The sequence below is a fragment of the Gavialis gangeticus genome, unplaced genomic scaffold (assembly GCF_001723915.1).
Source record: "Gavialis gangeticus isolate Ggan-Ray unplaced genomic scaffold, GavGan_comp1, whole genome shotgun sequence".
In the NCBI taxonomy this organism is placed as follows: domain Eukaryota; kingdom Metazoa; phylum Chordata; order Crocodylia; family Gavialidae; genus Gavialis; species Gavialis gangeticus.
In genome coordinates this window covers 52,925,640-52,940,594 of record NW_017728996.1, presented here as the reverse complement: position 1 = coordinate 52,940,594, position 14,955 = coordinate 52,925,640, and the positions used below count along the sequence as shown (strand labels likewise).

At 51.2% G+C, this 14,955-nt stretch overlaps 1 pseudogene; it reads right to left on the bottom strand.

Annotated features, from left to right (window-relative positions):
* Positions 1 to 1,592: 1,592 nt before the first annotated feature.
* Positions 1,593 to 13,687, bottom strand: LOC109288342 (annotated as a pseudogene).
* Between the last annotated feature and the right edge of the window lie 1,268 nt (positions 13,688 to 14,955).

Sequence of the window (14,955 nt, the reverse complement as noted above, 5' to 3'; positions counted from 1 at the left end):
ATATTAAAATAAGCACTGGCTCTCAAACTAGGCCCCAGAGGGTGAGAACTACATTCCAGCACACTTAACTACATGCTGCTGATTGAGCACAGTGTACACAGCGGTGCACTGGATGGGAATGTGTAAAGGGCAAAATAATAATAAGTAAGATTGAAGCACATCCATCAATGATGATGCATCCGGATGCCAAAAATGACTCAAGATGATGATGCAGAATCATATATAGAGGCCTTTGATAGGGCTGCAGTACAAATGGGGTTAGAAAGATCATTGTGGGCAAGCCAGCTGGGTTCCCTGGTCATAGGGAAAGCCTAGGTTGCTTACCAAGCCTTGCTAAGAGAGGAGGTGGTGGATTACGGTAGGAGTTAAAGCAGCCATATTGTACCATGTAGAGATAACCCCTGAACATTATCATGAATTGTTCAGATCCAGAAAGCAGAAAGAAAATAAAAGGCCCAGAATCCTTTTACAATTACTTAGAGATTTATTGAATAAATGGCTCAAAACGGTAGTCTATGATAGAGAGAAGCTAGCTGATCAAATCTTATTGGAACAGTTCTTAAAAGATCTAGAGGAAAATACTCAGAAATGGGTGAGGAGACAACATATGGGCGCAGATATTAACATAAGCATTGGCTGTCAAACTAGGCCCCAGAGGGCAAAAACGACATTCCAGCACACCTAATTACATGCTGCCAATTGAGCACTGTGTACAGATGGCCTTCAGCTGCTGGTCCTAGATAGCATTGTGGAAGGACTGATAGGTTTGCAGGACATGGGGCAGGCTCTCACTCTCAGCCCCACACCTCTGGTACCTCTTCTCTCCATAGTGGATGGGACTGTTGATCAGGAGGCAATTGAGACAGGCCCCGGTGGATGAAGGACCAGTCTGCGAAGTGCATGATATTCCTGCATGGCATAAAGAGGTTGCTGGTGTCCTACTTTGAGGTGACCTATAAGATTTTGCCCTGCTTAGGTTTTGCCTTTAGGTCACTAACGTATTCAGCTTCCACAGCATCCTTCAGGAACCTCCTGAGTCAGGTCCCAACATGGAAGTGGGGGTGATAAGATTGGGGCTGGGAGAAATAGCTCCACCCTTCAGGTCCTGCTTCTCTTTGTCTCCTGTCCAGCCATATTTGATACCATTTCCAAGGTCCTGCTTGGTGTTGTGGACTCAGCTCCACGGTAATGGAAAGTCCCTGGCATCTTGCCTGACCTTATTCAGTAGCATATCCCAGAGGTGTAAAACATCTGAAGTGAAGGTCAGTGAACTTCCTGCCCCACACACAGCCCCGCTGGGTTGCCAGAGCGAACTGAAAAGGCTTTGGGGTAAATAGGGGCTTCTCCCAGCTTTGTTACTTGAGTTGCCTGTTTTGAAGAAGGCCAAAATCAAAGACCAGGCCAAGAAAAAGCAGTGTCCATCCCACAGGGGACATCCTGTTGTATGAGCCAGAGCAAGGAGACAGAAGCCAGCACAGCGGGGATACAGGGAGAGAGAAGGGGAAGTGAAGGCCCAGGAGACACAGCCATTACAAAACCCCAATGTAGCTGTTTATTGAGATTTCAATGGATGTGAAGCCACTGGGGCCCAGGGCTGGGCACTACAAGGGTCAAAGGAGCCAGATGCAGGGAGGCACCTGCCCTGAGTGAAACTCTTCCATCTCTGAGAAGCCCCCAGCCCAGGGGCCTTTGCTGCACAGGAAAAACTAACTCAAGCACAAACCAGCCCAGCAGCTTCCCACAGGCAGCGCCTGGCAGGGCTCAGGCTCCAAGCCCAGGCAGCCTCCCCCCCACAGCCACAGCAGGGCTCTGGGCAAAGGGCACCCAGAGGCACTTTGCCCTGAGCCCCAGCCCTGCGCTGCTGGCACTGGAGGGGGTGGTGGCCCCAAAGCTGGCGGCGTCCCCAAGGGTCCATTTTGGTGGCCTCGCTCAAGTTCTCCAGAGCCACCGAGTGCAGGGACAGACCGGCCTGGGGCCACCCACTGCAACGGGACGGGCTTGTCTGTGCAGATGGCACCTTTCACTTTGGCAGCTCCCAGGGGCATAGAGGAGGGGCTGGGGGCTGGTAGGGGGGGTTCCTCTGGGGTTATGGAAAATGGGAAGCCAGAGTGGCCATTTCCCCATGTGGGGGGCCCATTCCCTGGCTCTTTCCCACCTTCCCCCCACTCAGTGGCACAGTCTGAGCTCAGATCCAGCCCCAGGGACCCAGAGCCAGGGCCGGATTCTGTCCCCAGCAAACAAGGCCAGTGGGAAGGTGAAGATCGGGGCCTCAGTGTCAGCATCGAGGAATGACACTAGCCCCCATGCACAGTCCAGACAGACCCACACCTTCCTGGGTGCCTGGTACAGGGACGGGGGGCGGGAGCAGGGGCCGTGAGAGCCCAGAACCGATCCCCACAGCGCTGCACAGCCCAGACCTCCCCTCAGGGCTATGGGCTATCAGTCCCTTCCTCCTCACAGACTCTCTGGCCACCCCCACGGCCCAGCCCTCCTTCTCCACAACCACCTCACCTCCCAGCAGTGTCTCCCCGAGGTGAATCCCTCACGCTCCAGCACACAATGTTTTGCATCAAATCTCTCGGGATTGTTGGGCAGATGCTGCTGTGTTTCTGTCCATCTTACACTTCTCCAAGCCACAGGCACGGCGAGCTGGCAGTGAGCTGTGTCTGGATCCAGAGTCACCCTCAGTGGCAGGGAGAATCGCAGGGTCCTCACCCTCCCTGGCCCCCGAGGCCGAGCACAGACGGCCCCGCAGCTCCTTGGCCTGGCACTGGGGAGAGCCCCTGCCCAGGGGACAGGGAGGAGGTGGCAGCAAATCCATAGGTAGGAAAATCCCAACCCAATGCCCAAGGTCCTAGTACAGGGGGTTTTGGTGCTGGGCTGGGAAAGGGTTTGACTCTTGTCCGGGGGCGGCCATGGGTTTTGTGGGAGCTGTTAATGCTGGGACCAGCTCCCCCAGCACTTAACCTTTGTGTACGATCCCTGTGGTTCCCCCCTGCCCTTCTCCAGCTTGGATGGCAGAGCCTCTGCAGGGGAAAGGGGCACAGACATTAGACCCCCAGTGTGTGGTTCAGGCTACAGGCTGGGACCTGCCTGTGTCCTGAGCCCCTGATGCTGGGACAGCTCCACCCCTGCTGTTGGGACTGTGGCTGCAGAAGCGGCCTTGGCACGTTCCTGTGCTGCCTCCACTGGGGCCTCCTCTCTGAGGAGAGAGATGGAGGGAGCTGCAGGTGGAGGCAGAGGCATGGAGGGAGAAATGTAACAACCACGGATCCAGGGGAGCTCGGTGCGGAGCCCATCCTGACCCCTTTAGACACTGGGGAGGAGGCACTCGGTGCCAAAGAGGGGAAGTGGTGGGGTTGCGGAGAACCCTTGGCTAAGGGGATAAGGTTTGAAACTTCCTCATTCATTGTCTATGGGGTCAGACAAGGCCTTGAACTGGTTGAGGGTCCAGCCTGAGCCGCCTGCTGATCCAGTGGGGGTGCAGGATATCAGGGGTGCAGCTTCACCCAGGCCACCCCTCGCCTTCCTGTCCTGCTCCCTCCCAGCTCCTCTCCTGCTCCCTCAGGAGCCCTCCCTGCACCTGTGGGGGTTGAGCAAAAAGCTTGTGAGTTTAGGGATTCTCCAGTTTGGGCAAGGAGATTACAGCTGCCCTCATGCCCCATCCTAGGGCCAACCCAGCAGGCTTCAAAACAGGAACTTCGCCTTCCCTTTAATTTAGGCTCTTAACTTTGGTAGCCAGACACGAGGCTCTGGGGTCTGGCTATCAGTGAGGCAGGGGTCCACAGCTCCCTCCACACCCCAAGCTGCAGGTGCCCATGCTGAGCAGCCCTGGGGCAGCAGGGGCTCTGCAGCTCAGACAAAGGGACCCCTGAGGAGCCCAAGTTCATCAGTGATTTGGCCAAGGCCACAGGGAGGCTCTTGCCTCAACACTTCATTCCCGTATCCTGCAATATCAAGCCAGTGCATTCAGTTTCTCTCCCTCATAAAAGATTCAGGCTCCAAATAAAAACCAACTGCTCAGAGCCTGTGTCCTCCCCCTGAACAGGGACATTTTCATAAACCTCTTCTAAATACCTTGAAACTGCCTCAAAGTCTCCTTTAGATTTAGAGTTTATCCAGACAACTTTCTGAGTCCTGTTTCTATTTCTCAAGAAATCCCCACCAGCAGCTGGCCCCGCCGCTTCGCGCACCTGGGAAGAACAATTTGTGTTATTCCGTTCTCCTTTTGTAACTCACTGCATGGTAGCAATCCTAGCTAGATGAAGGGAACTGGAGACCGAGTATCTCCATGTATCCTACCGCTGGACAGGGGCAGAACGGATAGCTGCAGTGCTGGCACCCTCAGTAGGCGTTGAGTACTCATGTTCAACTCTAAACTGTGCAGGACATTTCCTGGGATGAGAAACAAGCTGACATTTCATGCCCAGCTGGCTCAAGCTCTGGCTATAGTGGCCAGGATGATTCCCCAGGGGCCAAAAAGTGACAGGCCCCTAGTCCAGCCCTACCACCCCTCAGGTAGCCACTGCCCAGGAGTGCAAATTCCCCCTAGAATAGCAGAGGCTAGTCCTTCCCACCCCAAAGACTGTCCTGGACCTTATATTAAAGGGGGAACAACATCAGCATGAGAAGTTCACCAAAGGCCTGTATCCAAATGGGGATCCTGCATCATCTGCTTTCCTATGGAGCCCAGGGAAGATGTGATCATAGCACTGTGTCCAGGCCCCCGGCCTGCATGGGGGTGAGGTGGAGCCACCTACCTGCTCAGTGTGCTCCTGATGTCCTGGAGGGGAGAGAAAGGGGAGAGGGAGAGCTCAGTACCAGACACCACATGCTCAGGACCCTCCTGTTCTGGGAGGGGCAGGCAAGGAAGAAGGACCCAAGTATCTGGGTGCTATTGGTCCCTTTGCAAACTCTGACCTTTGAGCCCCCAGACACCCCTGGGGGGCTCAAACCTTTCCCTTCCCAGTGCAGGAACCAAAGGGATTACATGGCTCACCTACAGGAGGTCACTGGCTGCCTCCTGGCACTTCCCCTCCAGCTCCCTGATCAGGCTGTCGAGACATGAAATGTCCCCAGTGAGTTTGGTGTCCCTCTCCTCCTGACTCTTCTCAATCTCCCTCTCCAGCTTTCCCAACTTGGCCAGCAGGAGACACTCTTGTTCCTCCAGAAACTGGCGCAGTCGCTCAAATTCAGCCACAATCTTCTGCCTCTCGGCTGCTGCCTCTTTCTGCAAGGGACACAGCAAAGCCACGTCAGAGAGCCCAGGCTGGGGAGAGGAAAGCCAGGAAAAACTGTGTAAGCAGCCTGTGAACCTGACTGCCTGACAAGCTGGACCCACAGAGCTCCCACGTTCTGTAGCAGAAGTCAGGGTGCTCAGTATCTCTGGTCCCGCCTGGCTTCTGTGCACTCTTTTTGTCTTGGGAGCACATTGCAGCCCTCAGGGTAGCCCTAAGGTATAGCCCCTTACATATGGGAGAGCTGGAGGGCTCCCCTCCAACAAACCTTCCCTCTCATCACAGCTAAGGCCATTTGCACCTGCCAGCACACAGTGACACAGGGTCAGAAAACAACGCACACATTTTCAGCAAACATATAGAGCAGGAGACCCTTTTCCCTTCCTCCAGGCCATCTTGGTCACTACTAGCCACAAGCACCAACCTGATGTTCCTGGTGCATCTGCCTTTCATTCGCTCTCAGTGCTTCAAGCCTCTTTCTCTCTTCCCTTTGAAACTCCAGATGAGCCTGAATTTGCTCCTGAAGGACGGAAAATCCCTTGGGTCAGTTTTCGTTTAGGAGTGGAGGAGATGGAGTCTTTTCTCCACACCCACAACCAAGATTGCTGCCTGCATACGAGCCCAATGATTTTGGTGACAAAAGGATTTGATGCTATCGACTCGATCTTTCCCCTGAAGTGTTGCTGCTCTTCTTACCCAGCTGCCTCATTGAATCAGGGACCACAAGAGGAACAATGCTGGTCTGCACAGGAGCCAGAAGTCAGGGGCTCAGACCACAGCACAGCCTTCTTGGGTGGCTCAGGAAGTTTTGTATCTCAGGACAGTTACTGCTTATGTTTGGGGAAAATGAGTGACAGACACTCAGGGCAACTACCAGCGCCACATTCCTGTACTCATCTCATCCTGGGCACTTGGGAAGGAAAGGGATTCCCAGCCGCTCCCACTTACACACCTGTGAAAGAACTCCCTTTCCAGCCTCCTCTTTTGGTTTTTATTTCCTTTGCTTTGTCTTTGTCCTCTCACATGTCTGTCAACCTGGCTGTCCTGAGTTACTACGTACATGACCTAGCTCAGGTAAGAGGGTGTGGATTTAACCTCTCTATTGTTTGGAGCTCTTACCTTACAACATGGGGGCAGGGACTTAAACCCCCGTCACCCCACCAGGTAATTGTGATGTCTTTCAAACTGATTGGCCAGCATCACATAACACCTGTCCCTGACTGGGTCCAGGTGGTGAGGTCAGTAGGACTATTTAAGAGGGTTCCCTCCAGGAAGAAGGATGCTGGACATTTTAAAACCCACACACAAAAGTGACGACCTCCACAGTAGGTCTGTGCAAAGCTTTGGATCATGATTTGGATTCAGAGGCCAAATCTATGAATCTGAATTGAATCGCTGGAAGCTTTAGGTTTTCCGAATCGCTTCAGAAAAGATTCGGAGCCAATTTGGCCATAGAATATAATGGAGAATCAATGAAATATCTATAACTTTGTTGTTTTTTGTCTGATTTGGATGATTTGCAGGGATGGTAGCCTCTGCTGAGAGCATGAAGCCTACCAAGGTTCAAGAAGATCAGTGCAGGGGTTCAGGGGAAACTTCACCCCAAATTCTTGAAAGCAAAACTCATGTTACGTGTATATGTTACACCACAGGGAGGTGAAAACTGCAGGGACAGTAGCCCCTGGTGAGGCCACAAAGCCTGCCAAGTTTCAAAAAGATTGGTGCAGGGGTTTGGGGGGGAACTGCACCTCAAGCTTCTGACTAGCAAAACTTGTGACATGGGTGACACTGCGTGTTTCAAGGCGCAGCGGGGTGACAGCTGCAGGGATGGTGACCCCTGCTGCGGCCACGAAGCCTGCCAGCTGTTGAGGAGATAGGTGCAGGGGCATTCTGGGGCCCTGTACCCCTGGCTGCTGACAGACAAAACTCATGACATGCATGCTTGTGCAACTGATTGTGTCGGTCTTGGGGCAGTTGATTGTCTGTACTGATTATTTCCTCTCCTTAGTCTGTGGTTTTGTAGGTGTTAATTGTTGCTAATTAACTGGCTACATTAGCTAGCTACTGTGTATTGAGCTGGTCCCTTAGAGAATCATGATTGATTGGTAACTGGAAACACAGAAGCTTAGCATTAGCAGCCAGCCCTGCAGTAGTGTCTCCCCACCAAGACAGACAGTTGCACAAGCACCCATGTCATGAATTTAGCCTATCAGCAGCTAGAGGTGCACGGCCCCAGAAGCCAGAACCCCTGCATCAATCTCCCTGACAGCTGGCAGGCTTCGTGGCCACAGCAGGAGCTACCATCCCTGCAGCTTTCATCCTGCTGTGCCTTAACACACACACAGCATCACCCATGTCATGAGTTTTGCTTGTCCGCAGTTTGAGGTGCAGTTCCCCCAAACATCTGCACCTATCTTCTTGAAACTTGGCAGGCTTCGTGGCCTGAGCAGGGGCCACCACCCCTGCAGTTTTCAGCCGGCTGTGCCTTAGCACACACAGGGTCACCTTTGTCATGAGTTTTGCCTGTCAGCAGCTTGAGGTGTAGTTCCCCCCAAACCCGTGCACCAATCTTCTTGAAACTTGGCAGGCTTTGTGGCCTTACCAGGGGCTACCACCCCTGCAGTTTTCACTCCCCCTGTGGTGTAACATATACATGTGACGTGAGCTTTGCTTTCAAGAATTTCGGGTTTCCCCTGAACCCCTGCACTGATCTTCTTGAAACTTGGTATGCTTCATGCTCTCAGCAAAGGCTACCATTCCTGCAAGTTTCATCCAAATCAGACAAAAAACAATGAAGTTATAGATCTTTCATTGATTCCCCATTATACCCTATGGCTGGATCTTCGAGGTGGCTCTGAAGCTTTGGAGCCGCTTCAGACAGGTCAAAACAGAAACCCAGTCCAGAGCTCCCAGTTGGATCCCTGGCATCTGAATAGGCTGGATCCGAAGCTGGATTGAACAGCTGCCTACTCACACAGGCCTACTCTGCAGCTCTCTCTCATACTCAAGATCTGCAAGTGAGTACTTACCAGAAACTTAACTAGGAACTTAGATTAATGTACTCTAGTCACATATCAAAGGGCTACCAGGCTGTTTATGTTTGCTCAGGGTTATTCTTCTGCTTCTTCTGACTTCCTCACCATGCCTACCTCTCTACAATAAAGCTACCCAATATAGCCAGCCTGTTTGTACATCCTTGAGAGGGATTAAGCAGGGCTTCTTGCACCCTTTCCTCGGCTGACTAAGGGAAGATACTCTGTATGCTTCATGCTATAAGAAGCACCCAACTATATCCCTAGGTCTACAGGGTCTGTGTATCCTGGGTGGCACAGGGCCCAGACACAGACCTGAGTCTGGGTCGTGGCAACACTACCCCCAAGTTTGCACGTGTGCCCCAGGAAGGGAGTTGGCTAGAAGTTGGCTCCCTTGGGGAGGCATCTGAAGCTTGATTTTTGGCTGGGCACAGTGGTTTTTTGGCTGGGCAGCTCAGCACAGGCGCACCCCCTACTGGCCCGCCACAACACCCAGACCTGAAACTGAGGCAGCAAAGTCATTTCAGGGCCTTCCGCCACAGCTCTCAAGATCTCTGCCTCTGGCCTGCTGGAGACAGAGGTGGCAGAAGATGCCCTTGGGGTGGCTCCACTTTTGCATTTGATTTGAAACAGAAGGCCTTCATTAGCGATGTTTCTGCATCTCTTACCTCCTTACAGCACAGTATGCCAAGACTCTTTCACACAAATATCACTGAGGCTGTGAGCACGAGGGTTGTTTGTAGACATGCTCCAGGAGGCAGGGGGAAGAATCCGCCCTCCTGCCCCTTTCATTGCCTGCTCCAATTAAAGCTTCTAGAGTGTCATGTGTATCAGGATCTGCACAATGAAATATGGTGGCTGAGGCGCTTTAACTACGTACGAGTTAAAGTGCCCCCACCACCATTTTTCAGTGCAGGGATGCTGATACATGCAATGCTGGAGTCTGCTGGAGCACAGTAATTATCATGCTCCAGCAGACTCAGTTAAACAAGTTCCAATGCATTGTAATTACAGCGCGTTGGAGCAGCCTGTTTGAACATGTATATGTACCTGCAAATTCTTGGAGCCCTTTCCAAAGTGGAAAGGCAGCAGTGGGATGATTTGAATACAGAAAACCTGCTCCAACTTTAGTGGTCCTTCATATAGAGATCAGGCTGGAGCAGGTTTGCTGTATCTGCAGCCTTCTCAGCTCCTTGACACTTACAATATGAATGTACAAGCTGTTGCCTGTGTGATACAGGCCCTTTTTGAAAGGTCTCCAGGTGTTCCTGTGCCCACACCCTGAGATCAGTGACACAGGTTAGAGCAGGGCTGGGTAAAATACGGCTTATGGTGCCTGTCACAGGGGCATGCAGGGATAGGTCACAGCTCTGCTCTGGGCCCCCATCCCCATGGTGTCACAACCCTGCTATCCCAGCCCCAGCCCTGTCCACCCATCCCAGTCCCGGATGCTGCTCCCTGCCTACCTGTGGCCCTTTCCCATTCACTTGGCTGAGTGCAGAACAGAGCCACACTTAGGGAGTTTCGGCGAGTTGTTGCAGGGGAGGCAGGGTGCTGACTTGTCCCACAACAGCTCACCAAAACTCTCTAAGTGGCCCTCCACCCCAAATAATTGCACACCCCTTTTTTCAGGGAGCTTAACAAGCCTCATCTGTTCATTTTGATCCAAGCCCACATCCTTGTACCTTGTACTGCTGGGCAGCCTCCTGGATGGGAGCCATGGGGTGAGCTCTGTGTGCCCGGGACTCCCGGCAGATCAAGCACATCAGTATCTGGTCTGTCTCGCAGAAGAGCTTCAGAGCCTCCCCGTGCTCCCCACACACCCGCTCCCCTCCTGCCCTTTCACTGCCTGCACACTCAGTTGTTTAGCTATTCCTACAAAATTCACCAGCTGCCTGTTTGGGCCCAGGATCCTCTGGGGAAAAGTCTGTCTGGTCAAACTGCCAGGTCAAACTGTGCATGCCAGATGTCCCACTCTTGTTGTTCTCCACTATAGGGTGCAGGATTGAATATGAACCTTCAACCAGGAGGTGCAGCTTGTGTGTCTCCCCTCCCTGTGGGGGGCGCTCCTTCCACAGCCCCAACCCAATGTTTTGGTAACTCATATCCCTGCCCTGCTGACCTCCTAGTTGCTCCCCCCCGGGCCTATCCACAGACCCAGTCACCTATGTTCTGGCCGAACCTTCACAGATCTTGTCATTGAGCTTCTGGTCCATCACCCACATTAAGTTGTCAGCAGCTTAAATCCCTTGATTCAAGGAGGATCTGAACCGTGGCTCAGTGATGGGTCTTGAGGTGAATTAAGAGTTCAATCCTTGAGCCACAGATCCACTCACAGAAGTTGCAGATCTTTCTGCAGGGGAGAATAGGCCAAAGGCTGGGATTTTTCTCCTTTTCCTTCTTCTGCTCTCTCTTCTCTGTTTTAATGGCAAGCCACTTTATCTTGAAGCAGGCTGCCACTTATTTGAGGTTGTAATGCAATTGGAGTTGGTTAGCATCCAGTTTCTCCCAGATCTTGATTTTGGCATCTGAGTTTCTTGAGGTATGCCTTCAGTGTTTCCATGTAGCATTTCCTCTGGTTGCAGAGAATTCAGGCTGCAACTAAGCTGGGAGGGGAGCTCTTGGGAGTCAAAAGCCAGGCATCCATGCACAAGCTGGTGCTGCTTGAAGATCATCGACTCAGTGCTGACGATGCTGGCTTCAGCAAGGATGCTGGCATTTGTGTGTTGACCTTCCCATTTAATGGGGAAAATTTTCCTAAGGCATCATTGGTGATACCACTCCTGACTCTTGAGATAACAATGGCCGGTCACCCACATGTCATATCCATAGAGGAGAGTGGGATGATGACTGTATTGTAGACATGGATCTTGGTGTTTTTCTGGAGATCAGTGATCAGTAAAAACATATTCTTGAAGGAGGCACTTGCATACCAGATCCTGTCCTGGATCTCCTTATCAGTGCTTGCTCTCTGAGTTGGCTACTGAGATAGGCGAAGTACTCAACTATCTCCAGCATCTATCCTTTGGTGGTAATTGGAGTCCACCATTCATGGACTGGAGCATAGGGCTGTGCGAAACGGCACCTTTCTCTTTCGCCTTGCATTTCGACGGTTCGACGGAACAGCATTTCGTTTCAAATTTCATTTTGATTAAAAACAGCTGTTCTGTTCTGTCAAAGCAGAAAGACTGTTTCGACACTGTTTCGATGTTTCACTGGGGATGTGGAGACAGCCCAGCTGGGCTGACTTCCCATCCCTGGTGCTAGATTGGGGATAAACAATAAAACTTAGTTTCTGGAACTACCCAAAAGAACTCAAAGCCTAAAATTTTTATGGACAAATACAATTCCTATAAAAATAAACAAGAAATCCATCTCATCTGCTGTGGGCTTATTTAAGAAAAAAGGTCATGAACACTGGCAAGGATGTGAAGGAATTAGGAAAAGAAAAGGAAAAAAACATTGTCAGACTAATGCTCATTGGGGACCATTGCTTATTTTACTAGTTTGCATGGGTGTAGCACATGGATGGATCTAGGATTTTGAAAATGGGGTGCAGATGCTGTGGCACATGGTCATATATAACACAAGACACATTTTTCTCCAGTTAAGGCGATACTAGATGCTTTACTAATATGATAGGGGGCTAGGACTATACAAATACTACAACTGGAATGTGCACTACTTTGCTAGATTATATATAAAGTTAAAAAAAACACAACTAGGCAAAAAAGTCAAAATAGTCAAAAGATACTATCATTAGTCCTGTAGTCGTTAAACCTATATGTATGTCTCTTATTCAGATTCCTAAAACAAAATCTAGCCTAGACTACAGCATCTTGACAGTATTTCCGATACATCATTGTCAGTCATTTCAATACCTAAGTTAATATGGCCACACCTAAATTCAGGTTTTCAGATACAAGCTGCAAAAAGTTTGCAGGGCTGTGGAATAAGAGAGAGACATTACCAGGAATGCCCAGCAGACAGCAAAACTGCAGAAGAAAGGGTGGTTTGACAGTGGATCATCAAGACCAGTAAAAGGGTGGGTAATGTGTGGAGTGGAAAGATTTACAAGAATCAGCTAGATGAGAATAATCTGTGAAGTTAATTCACTCTCTCTCTGCTGCCTGAATAGAAATGCAGATTTCTCCTAGCAGTTGGTTTTAAAGTTTGGGTGGAGCAGGAATCAAAGTGGGGTGGAAGTGTGCCACCGCATACCCCTTTAGATCCACCCCTAGGGTAGCAATTCTTTAGTAAGTGGTAGGGCAGGCTTGTCCAACATATGGCCTGTGGGCCGCCATATGGCCAGCCAAGGCATTTTCTGTGGCCCATGGTACTGCGACAGCAAACGAAAGTAAACACAGTTTACTTTCGCTCCCACCCCTTGTCCCTCCTCCAGCCCCTCAGCAGCTTCCTAATGGCTGCTGAAGCGCTGGGGAAGGGACAAGGTTCCCACATGCACTGCGTCAGCTTGATGTTGCCGACAGTGTGTGTGGGAAGAGGAGTAGCCGTGTGCCGCTCGGGACAGGATGAGTCCAGCCGGAGCAGCAGGGGCTCAGCTGCACTTTCCCCCTACCTGTGCTGGTCAGTCCCGAGTGGCACAAGGCTCTGCTGCCGCCTCTGCTGGCTGGTGCTGACCCAGGCGGGTCTGTCCCATCCGGAGCAGCATGCAGCTGAAGCTGGCTTCCCACGTGCACCCAGATTCCCACATTGGCATCTTGGGCTGAGATTTTCAAAGCTGAGTCAAAAGGCCAACTTTCATTAAAATGAATGGGATTTAGAGGGCTCCAAATCTTTTATGACAACTTTGTAACATGCCTCTCTACCCCTTTTTGCAAAACTCAGCCATGGTTTGGAAGCTCAGTCAAAGAACATAAGAGCTCCTGAACATAAGAATATAAAAAGTGCCATGCTTGGTCAGCCCCATGGTCCATTTAGCTCAGTATCCTGTCCCGAACAGTGGCAGAGGTGGATGCTATAGAGGGAGAGTTTTGAACTGGTTAGATCCATTTCATTGTCACTTCCTGCAACTTCACGAGTGTCAAAGTCACGTGACATCACTTCCTGATGTGATACCACTTCCTGTGAGGTCTTTAAATATGGCTCACCAGCCCATTGGGCAATAAAAAATTCATGATCCGGCCCCACATTCAGAAAGGTTGGACGCCCCTGTGGTAGGGGATTCAGTGAACTTTGTTTCTGCTCAAGAGCATCACTTGCTGGTCAATGTGTTACTGAAAAGGCCATCTGAGAGCTGCTATGCCTCCCTAATTTAGTTCCAAAAGCAGCCTTTGTCAGAAAGTCAGGGTGAAGTTATATGTTACACTCAGGGCACATCTACACTTTGCTGTATGGTGTGCTCTGGTGATGTAGTGCTCACCTGTGTATACATGTAATTGCCAGCTGTGTCACCATAGCGGCGCACTCCTCAGGTATAGTGTGCCGCTATCCGTGCCCCATGGGTACTTCCAGAAGGAAGTACTAAAGCATGACACCGTAGCAACGTCACCATACAGCAACATGTAGATGTGTCCTCAGACTATACTAAGAGCACTTAAAAGATGAGCAGCCACACCCTAAAGCTCATTATCTCATGCTAACTGTGCTCTGAGCATCTCAAAGTTACACCTCTTTGGGTGAGGATCAACTCTGGGCCCTGCTACCTAAACTCATGTTAAGGTAACTTCAGACTGCTTCACAGAGGTAAAATTAGGACTTTTCAGACATCTGGCATCCCAGGATTCACAGCTCCTGGGCTCCCACACCCACTCCCACCTGGGATAAACCCAGGTGTCCTAGCTCCTCGCCACCCCCTGCTCACCAGCCTTCTAGTGGCAGGTCAGAGCTGTGCAGGCAAGAAATGATCCTGACCTTTAGGACTGTGCGAAATTTCGCTGGCTGTTTTGATTTGACACTGTTTTGACTCATTTCAAGCTCAAAACAGTGAAATTCAATCAAAACAAAGGGCTTTGAAACAGCCTTGAAACAAAATGAGGCTAGTTGAATTGTTTTGAAAGTTTCAAAACATTTTGAGTTTTGAAGCAGCCAGTAGCCAGGTGGTGGGAGACGGGGGAGAACCGGGGCTGCGCTCCCAGCAGCAGCCGGGAGTGCAGCCCGGGCTCTCCCAGCCTCCTGTGGCCGGGCTGCAGGAAGCCGATCACAGCGAAGGGAAAGGGAACTGAGCCCGGGCTCAGTTCTCCCCCCAATGCTGCGATTGGGCTGGGGAAAGGAACTGAGCCCAATTGTTCGGTCCCCCTCCCAAGCCCTAGGATTGGGCTGAGGATGGAAACTCAGGCCAGCTGGGCCGAGTTCCTTTCCCTAGCCCGATCGTAGCACTGGGCGGGGGGAACTGAGTGATAGGGTTCAGTTCCCTTCCCCAGCGCCCTGGTCTCAGACAGCAGCACCCAGCTTCCCTCCCTCATCTGGCAGACAGATCAGGGGCCTGCAGCCCTGCGAGGACTGGCACAGCCCCTGCAGACCTCCTGGGATTATGGACCCCCATCTGCCTGGTGGATGAGAGAGGCTGTTTTGAAATTCCCCATTATAGCAAATGGGCGAAACAGTGTTGAAACAGCCTCACTGTTTTGACACAGCGAAACAGAACAGCGGTTTTGAATCAAAATGAAATTCAAAACGAAACGCTGGTCTGTCGAAACCTCAAAACTCAAGGCGAAACAGAACCG